This window comes from Balaenoptera ricei, chromosome 18, assembly GCF_028023285.1.
Source record: "Balaenoptera ricei isolate mBalRic1 chromosome 18, mBalRic1.hap2, whole genome shotgun sequence".
NCBI classification, from domain to species: Eukaryota; Metazoa; Chordata; class Mammalia; order Artiodactyla; family Balaenopteridae; genus Balaenoptera; species Balaenoptera ricei.
Window position 1 is genome coordinate 13,102,897 of NC_082656.1, and position 14,581 is coordinate 13,117,477.

Consider the following 14,581-nt stretch of genomic DNA (forward strand, 5'->3'; position numbering starts at 1 on the left):
GGATAGATCACATTTTATTTATTTATTCATCAATTCAGGGTCATTTGGTTTATTTCTACTTTTTGGTTATTTTGATTAATGTTGTTATAAATACTCATGTATAAGTTTTAGTGTGCACATATATATTTTTCTTCTCTTGGGTATTTATCCAGGGATGGAATTATTATTAAGTCATATGGTAACTCTGTATTTAACCTTTTTAGGAAGTGCCAGACTATTTTCCAAACTGGGTATACAATTTTACATTCCCACCAGCAGTGTATGAGGGGGCTCCAATTTCTCCAAGTCCTTGCCAACATTTGTTATTGTCTGTCTTTCTGATTACAGCCATCCTAGTAAATGAGCAGTGATACCTCATTGTGGTTTTGGTTTGCATTTCCTTAATGGCTGATGATGTTGAGCATCTTGTTGTGTGCTTATCAGTCATTTGTATATCTTCTTTGGAGAAATGTTTATCCAGATCTTTTGCCCATCTTTTAATTGGGTTATTTTTCTTTTTATAGTTGAGTTGTAAGAATAATTTATATATTCTGGATACTATTCCTTTATCAGATATGGTATGTAAATATTTCCATCCTTTTTGTGGGTTGCCTTTTTACTTTCTTGGTAGAGTAATGTGAAACACATTAATTTTCATGACATTCAATTAATCTATTTTTTTCTTTTATTCCTTGGGCTTTTGGTGTCAGATCTAAGAAACCATTGCCTAATGTAAGATCACAAAAATTTTTGCCTGACTTTTCTTCTAAGAGTTTTACTAGTTTCTCTAATTTTTTCCTTGGAAACTATTGATAAGATCTTCATATTTAGAAGAATTTTTCCCCCCTGTGCACTCCCCTGGTGTAGGTAAATGTTTAACAACTGGCTTTCTGAAAAAAAAAGTGCATGCATATCTTTGTGTATATAAATTATTATAAATTTTACTTTTTAAAAGGAAGTGTACTAGGCAATTTACAAGTAATAATAAAATATACAGTACTTTGTATCAAAATTTCACATACCAATAGATTATCACAGAATGCTTTCATTAATTTTTGCCAAGTTCTTGTATCCATGACTAACCTATAGTAGAAATTCAACCATAATTTGATAAATTGAATTTCATCTCAATCTGTTAACTCTTTCCCAATAAATTTAATATCATTAAATCTGATATGTGACCTACTGTTAAATGATTTCTCACCTGAACAAATCAGAGTTGGGAAGAAATTCACAGTAGCACATCATTATACAGTATTTATATCATATAGATACAATAGAAGTAAATAATGTCAAAAGCAAGGATAATAAAACGTGATGAGTTTTAAATTTTTTTTGAATTTTATTTAATTTATTTTTTTATACAGCAGGTTCTTATTAGTCATCAATTTTATGCACATCAGTGTATACATGTCAATCCCAATTGCCCAATTCAGCACACCCCACCCCCACCCCCCCGCCGCTTTCCCCCTTGGTGTCCATACGTTTGTTCTCTACATCTGTATCTCAATTTCTGCCCTGCAAACCAGTTCATCTGTACCATTTTTCTAGGTTCCACATATATGCGTTAATATACAATATTTGTTTTTCTCTTTCTGACTTACTTCACTCTGGATGACAGTCTCTAGATCCATCCACATCTCAACAAATGACCCAATTTTGTTCCTTTTAATGTCTGAGTAATATTCCATTGTATATATGTACCACATCTTCTTTACCCATTTGTCTGTCGATGGGCATTTAGGCTGCTTCCATGACCTGTCTATTGTAAATAGTGCTGCAGTGAACATTGGGGTGCATGTGTCCTTTTGAATTATGGTTTTCTCTGGGTATATGCCCAGGAGTGGGATTGCTGGATCATATGGTAATTCTATTTTTAGTTGGTTCTATTTAGTTGGTTCTATTTAGTTGGTTCTAGTTTAGTTCTATTGTTGGTTCTGGAAGGAATCTGTCATACTAAGAGTTCTCTTCTCTAACCTAAACTTACATTCTACTTCCATAGTGGAGTCTCAACCATCGCAAGGTCTATGGCTCCACCAGATTAGGACCAGGGGGTTAGCTATAAATAACTAGTCATAGGCAGTAATCTGGGTGGCAGAAACCTAGGACCAAAGTCACTGAGTCTACCTAACCCCTAGGAAAATAATGAAATGAGCCTGAGTCAGGAACTGTGGGGCCAGTACAGGAGTCGTAAAGGCTGGGAAGAAAATAACATTTCTAAGGTTGGCTGCTAGAGATAGGAAGGATTAGGCAAGGCAGAATGCTGCCCTGAGGCTCCTTTAAAAATTCTGATTTCTGGAGCGGGAGGGATCCAGGTTGCTGGATCTCTTAACTTGGGAAAGCAGCTCTGCCCAAAAATACCTTCTCCATACGCCTTGGCATATTTTGACTACTGACAGATGAGCTAATAGTTTTAATTTTGTTGAAAAGTTTATTTTGTTTTAAAATAAAAACAGCTTCTGGAACACTGAAGGTAGGGAGATACCAAATCACTCAATGTGCACAAATATGATAAGACTGTTTTTTCTGCATTTCTGCAGGGTTCCTAGTTCCCCCAAACTAAAACTAAATTGAGATTTTCTCTTTCAAGTAACTATTTCACAAAACTCAAAATTCTAGAGGTATTTTATCTCATTAATGACTATATGAAATTTATAAAATATTGAGCTTTTAATTTTAATATATGCATCATTGGTTTAAAATAGTATTACATATTACAGTGTAAGTCCACTAATTTTATTTCTATAATTCATTCAACCAACTATTTAGACAGCACTGTTATGTACCAGAAGTTGTATTGTAGGCATAAGTATGAAAAGGGGGGCTTCTGTTTTGAAGGATCAACTATGATATAATTCTATATATATGGTAGAATGTATCTGTTCATATGGTAATGTGAACAAAAAAGAAGACATTTTCTTTGGAAAATATGGGAAAGTCCTTTCTCTAAGTACATGAAAACCAGGAATGTGATTACTGTAAGAAAATTGGGGGCTCATGGGTCATGTATTAAAAAAAAGTACACCAAGTCCATTAAGAAGAAGGTTGGGGGAGCTTGACTCTTAAGCAATAAGATTATCTTAAAATTTAAAGGGATTTGTGTATGTTTGTATTCTATCAATGGCAAGAGAGAGATTCCCATACCAGAAAGAGAAAATCTTTGTTATTGTTTAATAGGGTGCCTGAGTATGTTGAAGAGAAGGGATTACAAAGAGTAAACTAAAGAGGGAAGTAAAATAGCCCGTGATGAGTACTTGGAATGATTGATGGATAAACACTCCAGTGTTGTTTATATTTGCATTGGGAAATATTTTAAGCACCTGGATTTTAGTTAATCCTATTTCCCAAGGCAGTAATGTTCTCCGTATTTGTATAGCAACCCAAGGAAACTAAACAAAGATAGATTGCCAGCACAGAGGCTAAATCAGGTATTCCTCTGAATCAGAGTTACAGAGTTAAAGTTGTCTGTATTGGAATTTAAGCAACATGTCTTTCCCCTTTAATCGTCCCATACAGAAAAGGTTAATATGAGTGTGATAAACGTTAACTAGAAGTTATAAAATACTCCATGTTGAGTTTTATAAGAGAGGTGTCAAGATGGTGAGTAAAAGGGACTTTGTAAGAGAGAACGTTATAAAGCTGTTGAATGCTGGAATGGGTTATCAAAAGAGGTTGTAGAATTTTCATGTTGTAAGAGCTTTAAACCTTACAATGTAGATCCATTTAAGTTAACAGTGTTTTTAGAACAACCTCTGACTTTGTGCATGTGGTTATCCTAATGTACTTTCTATGACCCAATTCAATCAGTACTTTCACTAAGAAGCCTTTCCTTAGCTATCCACAAAGGTTTGATTATTTCTTCCTTTGTATCCTCATGTCATACTATCACAGCTCCTATAAAATTTTAGGACAATTCTTTATGTAGATTTTACTAGATTATAGTTCTTATAGAGCAGATACTCTCTTATTTATCAGTTGTATTTCAAGTTTCCAGTTGAGTGCCTGCAAAAAATAGATAATCAGTATTAAATAAATCCCTTACCTCTTCCATTCTACCTAAATTGGTCATTTCATTGTCTAGGAACTGGCTCTGCCCATTCCAATTTCTTGTGTTTATGTCATTTCCCTTATTTTGGAATGCACTTTCCTCTTATCCATTTGATTAATTCTTATGTATCCTTCCAGGTCCAGCACGAGTCTCACTTCTTTCATAGAGCCCCCAGGAGATTAAAGTCTTGAGTGACCATTCTTTCCTTGGAAATTCTAAAGAATTTATTTATAGGTTTGATAAATTTTTAAAAAATGCATGCCCCATGACTCCTCAACTAGTTTTTGAGCATCAGGGATCATGCCTTTTCCCTCTTTGTTACCCCAGGACCTGGCACAGTGCTCTATTCAGAGTAGCTGGTCAGTAATAAATAATACTTGGTAATAAGGGAGGTGAGAAAATGGCTAATCTGATCACTTACGGAACTTTCTGTTGAAGACACTAATGTTAAATCTAGTTTCTAAAATCTGCACACAATGGAGAAACAGGATCAACATTTCGATATTATAAAACAAAGGGACAAGTCCACATCCGTCTTCCAGAACACTTGGGGCCAGATTGTTTTGGAATTTAGAATTTTTCCTTTTCACTGAAGTAGCACTTCCTATTAATATTTCACAATAAGTGGGTAAATAAAAACATCAAAGACTGTAAATATCCTCATGCTAGTTCAGATCAGGTTTGAGTTAATAAAATGAGCCTTGATAATCTGAATTGCATAGACTGTGAAGTCAAATTATTTGCTTGGTGATTAACCTGCAAGTCATGTTGTTGACCTTGTAAATTGTTCATAATCTGAAGTTTAGCCTTTGTAGTTTACTTAGTATTCCTTTTAATTTCAATGGGGAGATGCCATTTTAATATAAATATCACAAAAAGACTATAAATCAGGATCTCAATATTCAGCAGACAACTGTTCTGTTATTTTGGGGTGAGAATTCTGGCAAAAGTTTTTAAGGCTCCCTGTTCAAAACAACTACTTGTTTAGACAGAATGAGCTTAAAAGACAATAAACTTCAAAATGTGGGAAAAAACCTCTTAGTTGATTGACTCTCTCAGGATCACACTCATATTTTTTATTTTTTAAGTGTTTAAAGAGGATTTAATTTCTAAATAAACTGCACTTCTATATACCTGAACTATATACGGTATTTTATATTCTCAGCATCTACTCTTCTTGGCTAGAGTTCATTATATTTTCTAATCCCACATTCATGGATTTAGTTGAGCAATCTCTCTTGGCATGTATTTAGGTCAGTTTATTTGTTCACAGAAATGAGGTCATTGTCATATGGAAGCATTTATTGTATTATTTAACTAATAAATTGGAACAATGAATCCTAGAAAACATTTTTATCAAGTTAAAATATCAAACCACACAGTTTTTTCCTTTTCACTCTTACCATAAAATTGTTCCTAGGAATTGTGCTATTATACAAAATCTTTTTCCAAACATGATTTTTTTGAAATATTGAAAAACAGGCTCTGACAGGGTGGACCCCACATAGGATAGTAACTTAAATGGACTTTTAAAAAACAACTTAAAAGAGGATCAAAAGAGAAAATGGAGGAGAGATTGGAAATGGTAGTTGAGAGGAGGAGGACGAAGTGCTGAATGGTGAGGAGCCTGGATTGAATACAGTGGCAATGGATTTGGGAACACCTTTTAACATGTTACCAGGAGCCATGTGATGAAGGGTGACTGAGGGTGCTTTTAACCAGACCCTATAAAGGGTGTGACTCTGAAAATAGAAAGACAGCATCAGACCTAAGAGACCTTATTAAAAAAGAAGCAACAGACCATAACAATGGGTCAAATGTAGTTGGCAAAGGAGAAAGGGAAGCTTTGGTAGAAATGGGGAAATTGGGAAGGGATAATTACTAGTTGAGATTAGTGATATGCTAAGTTTTCCTGTAAGTTTCAGACCACTAATACACAGGTTTTGTGTGTATGTCGTGGCCTATCCATGAAAGAATAAGAATGGCCATGTTGACAAATACAATTTGGCCTTACCTCTGTATTGGGAACAAGCCAGTCACTTGACACACACCTCTCCACAGATACCTGAAGGCATTGTAGTGTTTAAAAATAAAATAGGCCCATTAAGTGTTGACTAATTGGGAACCTCATCACTGTTATTTAGCTGGTTGAGGTTAAAAAAGAAAGAACATAATTTCTGTGACACTGTGAAGTATATAATGGTGGTGAAATATTTTCCCTTCCCTAAAAGTGACTATGGCATCGCTGTGCTGTGTGCTGTGTGGAGATAAATTGGTTAAGTTCCTTTTCTTACAAGAGACAGAAGTCTAACTTGTACCATCTTAGGCAAAAGAAGAGAATTTATTGGCTCATATAACTGAAAAGTTCAGGGATTCACTGCTTCAGACATGACAGTCCCCAGTTATTTAAATGATGTTGTCAGGCATCTGTTTCTTTTTTCTATCTCTTGACTCTGTTTTCTTTGCTGTTGGCTTTGTTTCTATGCCAGGTTCTCTTTCAAATGATAGGAAAGATGGCCCCAAGTATATTTGGATCAAAATAGCCCTTATAACTCTAGTGTATTCTACTCTTTTTGCATCCATATCAGTCCCTTAAAAAAAAAAAAAGGAGACCCCAAGTAACCTTCCCTGGAGTAAGTACACCAACCATTGTGTCCTGGGGAACAGGAGACTCTGATTGGCAAGTCTTGGTCTTGTGCCTGTTCCTGAGATGAGAAAGGTGAAGTCTGATGATTGGCAGCCCCCACTGGAATCACATGGAATGGAGGAAATGGGGCTCCTGAGAGGAGAGGATGTGAGGCTGAAAGCATCCTCAAGTGAGCTTAAGGCTATTGGTAGTATGGAAACATTCAAAGCAAAAATAAAAATAGTATTGGTATCTGGTAGATGCGGAAGTAGAGAAACCCAGTCAATGCTCATCAATTACAGAGGGATTTAGGAAAAACTCAGAATGATTAAGGACTGAGCTGAAGCTTGAGGAAAGCAAAAGTCTAGTTAGATAATTTCTCTGGACAGTACCAGGGATCTCTGGATAGATTAGCAGTTCAGAATGACTGTGAAGTTATTGACAGTTTTGATCTGCGGCTAAAAGACTTAGGCCTGACTCTGAGAAACAAACATCTGGCCAACCTAGGAGTAAGACTTTGTCTTTCGTACATGTGGGTAGCAGCAGGCAGGTCTGTGTTGAATGGAACAGAACTTTATCATGTGATAGTGACACAGCGGATGATATAAGTCTAATAGAGATGAAGTTAAGTTCTAGAGGGTGAGGAAAAGACTTGCAGAATCACACAGGTACTATGGGTTTGGGAAGTCAGAGAAAGAGTAAGAATGGGGCTAAAGACATCTTGGGTGGATCCGACACTAAGGCAGAGGCAGTTTGCTTCCCACCTTTCTGTAGGTTTCCTACTGCCAGAATTTCTCCACTTGGTCAGCAATTACACAAATTCTAGGCCCCTTCCCCAAACCACTTACTGAGTTGGGGTTTCTGAGCAGGGGGGTGGGAATGAATTTTTTACAATGCCAGGCAAGCCTAAGTTGCTCTAAGGTCCATGGCCACGGGGAAGATGAAGACATTCATTTCTCACTGACTCTTAGGAGATGTATGGGCCGAATGGCCCAAGTCTGACTAGAAAATGGAGAAGTTTTACAAAGATATTGTAAGTTCTTATATTACATATCTTGTCCAGACTCCTTCCAGTTTTGTCCCTTCTGTCACATGACAACACCCATTTCATTAAATACCAAGACAGTAGGGAAAATTGTGGAGCTTATTTTCTGACTGACATCCTGAAGTTCCCAACACCTTTCAAGGCTTTTCAACATGAAATTTAACAGAGTGCTTTTGAAGATTCCTTCTCATTCTAGTTTTATAAATCAGAGGACTGGGATTTTACCATAAAGCTGTAGACCTGAAGGTGTGTGGAGTGGGGAATGCAAAAGGAACAATACTCTTAAGTCATTTTGGGACTCACAGTAGTGTGGGCTGGTCCTAGTGATGTTTTTCTAATGAATAGAATACTGCTAAAGTGATGGGATATCAATTCTGAGATTAGGTTATTAAAAACTCTGACTTCCATCTTGCTGTAACGTATACTCTTTTGCCTTCCCTGATGAAGCCAGCTGTCATGTTGTGAGCTGTCCAGTGGAGAGGCCCACATAGCAAGGAACAAAGGCAAGCCTCTGGCTAGCAGCTCATGAGGAACTGAATACTATCAACAATCACATGAGTGAGCTTGGGTGCTTCCTCAGTCGAGCCTGTGATGACTGCAGCCCCAACTGACACATTTATTGCAGCCTTTAGAGTGGTCTGAAGCCAGAGAAAGCCCAGATTCCTGATCCACAGAGACTATGAAATTAAAAGGTACTATCTATGCAGCAATAAATACCTAGTATGCTGGGCAAGCAACACATCAATCCCAGGCATTGGGACTATTGGGAACCCCAGTGGAGTTGATAAACCATGTCATAAAAGGAGCAGCCGCAGGATAGCTGAGAAAGAGCAAGCAGTTGAGAGTCTAGTGATGGCCTCAAGAGACCCCCAGGGAGGTGTATAAGATATATATGAAATATTTGCCAAATTCCCCATTCTCAGAGGCTTTACAGCATGGTGAAAACATAATAAACTCTATGGTCAGAAAGAAGTTCAAAGCCCAACTTTGTTATAAGTTACTTAAGTTGTCTTAACCTTAGTTTTCTTCTCTGTGAAGTAAGACTACCTCTTATTTAGAGGATTGGCTGAGGTGCACATGTAGCACTGTGCCTGACTCATAGGGACTCATAACACATGGTCTTTACTGGTAGCTTGAACAATTTTTTCTCCTTGTTGAAACTTTTTCCAGTCAGTATTTATCTGATTTATGTTTCTAAGACACCACCCTCATTTCTCGTTGTATCTTTCTGGCTACCCCTTACCTTTGCTGCTTCTTTATCGTTTGTTTTCCCCAAGATTCCACATTGGTTTCCTCTTCCCATTTGCCATACTCTTCCTGAGCAATATTATCTCCAAGGAAACTATTCTTTCTTTTTCTAAAGTTCCTTCTGGTCATAAATAGGAACCTCCACCAACACTTTCACACATTTAGAAGCACTCATTTGGGAGCAAGCTTTCATCTTCTCCATACCTCTGACCGACTCTTATGCCCAGCAGTGGGAGTGACTTCACTTTTTGGTGAAATTGGGAAAAGGGGCTCTGTGTATAACCCTAGCTTTTGGTGTGCTAGAGTTCTCTCTCTCTTCCTTCCTACCCCTTCCTCTCACTCTTCACCTTCCGTCTCCAGGTCTTCTCTGGTATTCTCTTCTTGAAAGTAAGCATATCAGGCAAGCCTGGAATTGTCTGAATTGAGCAGATACGTTCAATATTGTTTAACGTTAAAGAAATATAGAGTCAGATTAAACATTGTTGACATAAATGCTTTAAGAATTCAAAGTGTAAGATTATGGTATTTACCATTTCATCTCAGATAAGAAAGATTAAGGAAGGACAGAGTTTTATTTGTAATCTTATGTTATAACCTACAATATTAAGACTATGTTAACCTCAAGGCTTATTCAATTGTTTGCTATAGGAAATTGTGTTGGATCACTGAAGTTATAAACTGTATTTGTCCTAGGAAATTGAATTTGCTCACCAGCTGTGTGATAATTAACCCACTGACTATGACCTCATTGATTTTACTAAAGTTGACCTTATCCATATTTAAACTTTGCCTCATCCATATTTAAACTTTGTAAATTCCCTTTAGATAGGAAACTATTTCAGACTCTGTCTAGATACTTCTTCTTGCTTGTTGTGTAGTTAAAATAAAATGCCAAATCTCATTCTTACACAGTACCACATGAGTCCCAATCTAGTTTTCCCAATAATAATGAGTGTATTTTGATTTCTATCTTTTTTTCATATTTATTGATCAATTTTGAATCTGGAGAGGATGGATATGATAAACTGGTCTTTTTAAATCCCTGGAATAAGTTAAATTCACTCGGGGACTTCTTTTCATTGTAACATGCCACTTGGTAGTAAGGTTGAAGAGGAGGGGATGAATAGCCCCACTTAATTCTAACATGGGCAACTACCAACATTTTAGAAAAGACATCACCAAGATGGTAACATAGGAGGATTCTGAATTTTCCTTCTCCTGCAGACACACTGAATATACAGCTACACATGGATTATTTCTCTCTGAGAGGAATACAGAGCTACTTGAGTGACTCCTACACATCAGGCAACTGAAAAAATACCAACATCAAAATGGGTAGGAAAGGCTGAGACACATTCTCACCATAAACCCCACCCCTGGCACAGCATGTTATAATCAGGAGGGAACCCCCAATATCCAAACCTAGCTTCTTGCTGAGGAGCTAAAGGTGTGAACCACACATATAGCACCCCAACCTGTCCCTAAGTCTGCCACCCAAGGGACAGGTCCCCAGATCACCTAGCTCTGAGAGCCAATGGCTCTTGCATTCACAAGTCCCAAAGGACTATTAGAAACAAGGAAACACTTGTTAACAGGCATGCAAGCACTCCCAATGGCTATCCCTCTGGGCTCAGTGCAGAGGAAGTAGACAAAAATGCCCATCTCCCAGTTTTTCCTGGAAGGGGTTTAACTGCATACTTTACCAGCTGCTGTTTGAGGGGTTTAACTGCATACTTTACCAGCTTCTGTTTAGCTCACATCTACATGCTGACTGTGATCCTTCCTGAAGCCTGAAAGAGCTGGAGGGCACTTTCCCCACCTTCTCCCTTTGGCTCACTCCTTCAGTAAAACCAAGTTGTCAACGGCTCTCTGGAAGGAGCTTGTTTCCCCAACTGTTACGGCTGCCTCAGGGGACTGGCTCCCAAATCACGTACATCTGGGAGCTGATGGGGCTTGGCATTCATGAATCCTCCAGGACTGCAAAAAGCAAAGTGGTGGTTCTATATGGCTACACAGATACTCCCAGCAACTATTCCCTCTGGCTCAGCACAGAGTAAGCAAAAACACCTACTCCTGATTTATTTCTGATAGGGGCTAGACTGCATATCTAATGTTCTCACTTTCCCAGCTGCTGCCTGAGGGTCAAGATTCCAATTAACCTCTTTTGGGGAGCTGAAGATGTAGGCAGTTAGTAGTCCTCTGGGAGCCTGAATAGGCATATGGGCATTTCCCATGCTTTGGGGACACTCACAGGTCTTGCAACACCCTCCACCACTGACAATCACTAAGAACAAAGAGGAAGCTTGGACAATCACAAAGGTTTGAGAGGCAACAGGAGCTCAGTCTGGGCTGATTGCCAAAGTTTATCTCCTATACAAGGCCAGAAAGTCAAAACAGGGAGAGGTGGCTGTTATATCTAATAGGTGTTATATCTAATGCTCAGAAACTAACACAGAGAGTCAAGCAAAATGAAGAAACAGGGAATTATGTTTAAAGCAACAACAACAGAAAAATAACATAAATAAATCTCCAGAAACCAATCTTAATGAAATGGAAATAAGTGATTTACCCAATAGAGAGTTCAGATTAATGGTCACAGAGATGCTCAGTGAGGTCAGGAGAGCAATGTATGAACAAAACAAGAATTTCAACAGAGAGAGAAATATAAAAAAGTACTAAACAAATCATAGAGCTGAAGAATACAATAACTGAAATGAAGAATTCAATGGAGGGGTTCAATAGCACACTGGATCAAGTGAAGAAAGGATATGCAGACTCAAATACAGGGCAGTGGAATTCATCCATTTAGAGGAGGAAAAGTAAAAAAGAATGAGAAAGAGTGAAGATAGCTTAAGGGTCTTATCGGACACCATTAAGCAGACCAACATAGGCTGAAGGAGTTCATCGCCACTGGACTGACATTACCAGAAATGTTAAAGGGATTTCTTCAAGCTGAACTGAAGGACACTATTGGTAACATTGGAAATATGACAGTATAAAACTTATTGGTAAAGGAAATATATAGTTAAATTCAGGACTCTAATGTAATGATGGTGGGCAAACCACTTAAATCTAGTGTGAAAGTTAAAAGACAAAAGTATTAAAAATAAATATTTAACTACCATAATTTGATAATGGATACACAAGGTAAAAATACATAAATTGTGACATTAAAAACAAAAATGTTGGGTGGGGGAAGAGTGTAAAAATGTAGGGCTTTTGTATGCATCCAAAGTTAAGTTGTTATCAGCTTAAAATAGACTGTTATAATGATAGGATATTTAATGTAAGTGTCATAGTAACTGCAAAATAAACCTATACAATTACAAGAGGAAAACTGAAAAATTCACAAATAGTAAACAACATGCTCCAGAGTACCCAATGGGTCAAAGAAGAAATCAAAGGGGAAATTAAAAAAACATCTTGAGACAAATGAAAATGAAAACACAATATACCGAAACATGTGGGATACAGTATAAGCAGTCCTAAGAGGGAAGTTTATAGAGGTGAATGCCTACATTAACCAAAAAGAACTCAAAAACAATCTAACTTCACATCTTAAGGGACTAGAAGAAGAAGAACAAACTAAGCCAAAAATTAGCAGAAGGAAGAAAATAACAAAGATTAGAATGGAAGTAAATGAAATAGAGACTAAAAAGACAATAGAAAAGACTGATGAAACAAAGAGGTGGGGTTTTTTTTGCAAAGATAAAGTTGATAAGCCTTTAGTTAGACTAAATAAGAAAAAAGAAGACTCAAAGAAAATTAGAAATGAAAGAGGAGACTTTACAACTGCTAACACAAATACTAAGGATCATAAGAAACTACTATGCATAATTATACACCAACAAATTGGACAACCTGGAAGAAATAGATAAACTCCTAGAGACACACAACCTACCAAGACTGAATCATGAAGAAATAGAAAACCTGAACAGACCAAAAACTAGTAAGGAAATTGAATCAGTAATCAAAAGCCTCCCGACAGACAAAAGTCCATGACAAGATGGCTTCACTGTTGAGTTCTACCAAACATTTAAAGAAGAATTAATACCAGTACTTCCGTAACTCTTCTAAAGAACAGAAGAGGAGGGCACACTTCTAAACTCACTTTATGAGGCCAACATTACCCTAGTACCAAAGCCAGAAAAGGACACTACAAGAAAAGAAAATTACAGGTTAATATCATTGATGAACACAGATGCAAACATCCTCAACAAAATATTAGCAAATCGAATTCAACATTGCATTAAAAGGGTCATACACCACGATCAAGTGGGATTTATTCCTGGGATGCAGGAATGGTTCAACATCTGTATATCAATCAGTGTGATAAATACCACATTAACAAAATGAAGGGTAAAAACTATACAATAACCTCAACAAATATGAAAAAGCATTTCACAAAATTTCACATCCATTTAAGATAAAACTCTCAACCCAATGGGGAGAAAGGGAACGTACATCAACATAATAAGGGCCATATATGACAAGCCCACAGATAACATCATACTCAGTGGTGAAAAGCTGAAAGCTTCTTCTAAGATCAGGAACAAGACAAGGATGCCCACTCTCACCACTTTTATTCAGTGTAGTACTGGAAGTCCTGACCAGAGCAGTTAGGTAAGAAAAAGAAATAAAAGGCATCTGAGTCAGAAAGGAAGAAGTAAAATTGTCTGTATTTACAGATGACATGGTATATGTAGAAAATTCTAAAGACTCCACCAAAAAACTCTTAGAACTAATTAAAATTCAGTAAAGTTGCAGGATGCAAAATAAACATGCAAAAATCAGTTTCTATACACTGACAATCAACCATCTGAAAGGGAAATTAAGAAAATAGTCACATTTACTATTGCATCAAAAAGAATAAAATACTGAGGAATAAATTTAACCAAGGAGGTGAAAAACCTGTACACTGAAAACTATAAGATGTTGATAAAAGAATTTAAAGAAGACACAAATAAATGCAAGGATAGTCCATACTCATGGAATGGAAGAATTAATATTGTTAAAATGTCCATACTACCCAAAGCAATCTACAGATTCAATGCAACTCCTATCAAAATTCCAATGGCATTTTTCACAGAAATAGAAAAAAAGCCAGAATTTGTATAGAACCACAAAAGACCCTCAATAATTAAAGCAATCTTGAGAAAGAAAAACAAAAAAACTGAAAGCATCACAGGTCCTGATTTCAAACTGTATTACAAAGCTATAGTAATCAAAACAGTATGCTATTGGCATTAAAAAAAAGACACATAGATGGACATGAATAGAGAGCCCAGGGATAAACCCATGTACATATGGTCAATTTTCAAGAAGGCAGCAAGAATATAATAGGAAAGGATAATCTCTTCAACAAATATTGTTGGAAAAACTGATATCCACATGCAAAAAATGAAACTGGATCCCTGTCTTATACCATACATAAAAGTCAACTCAAAATGAATTAAAGATTTGAACATCAGACCTGAAACTATAAAATTCCTAGAAGGAAACACCAGAGGTAAGCTCTACATTGGTCTTGGTGATGACTTTTTGGATTTTACACCAAAATCAAAGGCAGTAAAAGAAAAAAATATACAAGTGGGACTACAATAAACTAAAAAGCTTCTGCACAGCAAGGGAAGCC

General features: G+C 36.8%; 1 long non-coding RNA gene across 8 annotated transcripts in view; it reads left to right on the forward strand.

Annotated features, from left to right (window-relative positions):
* The window catches only part of LOC132352565 (uncharacterized), a 534,321-nt gene that overhangs the window by 18,411 nt on the left and 501,329 nt on the right, over window positions 1-14,581 (forward strand). The gene's annotated exons all lie outside the window — the stretch shown is intronic.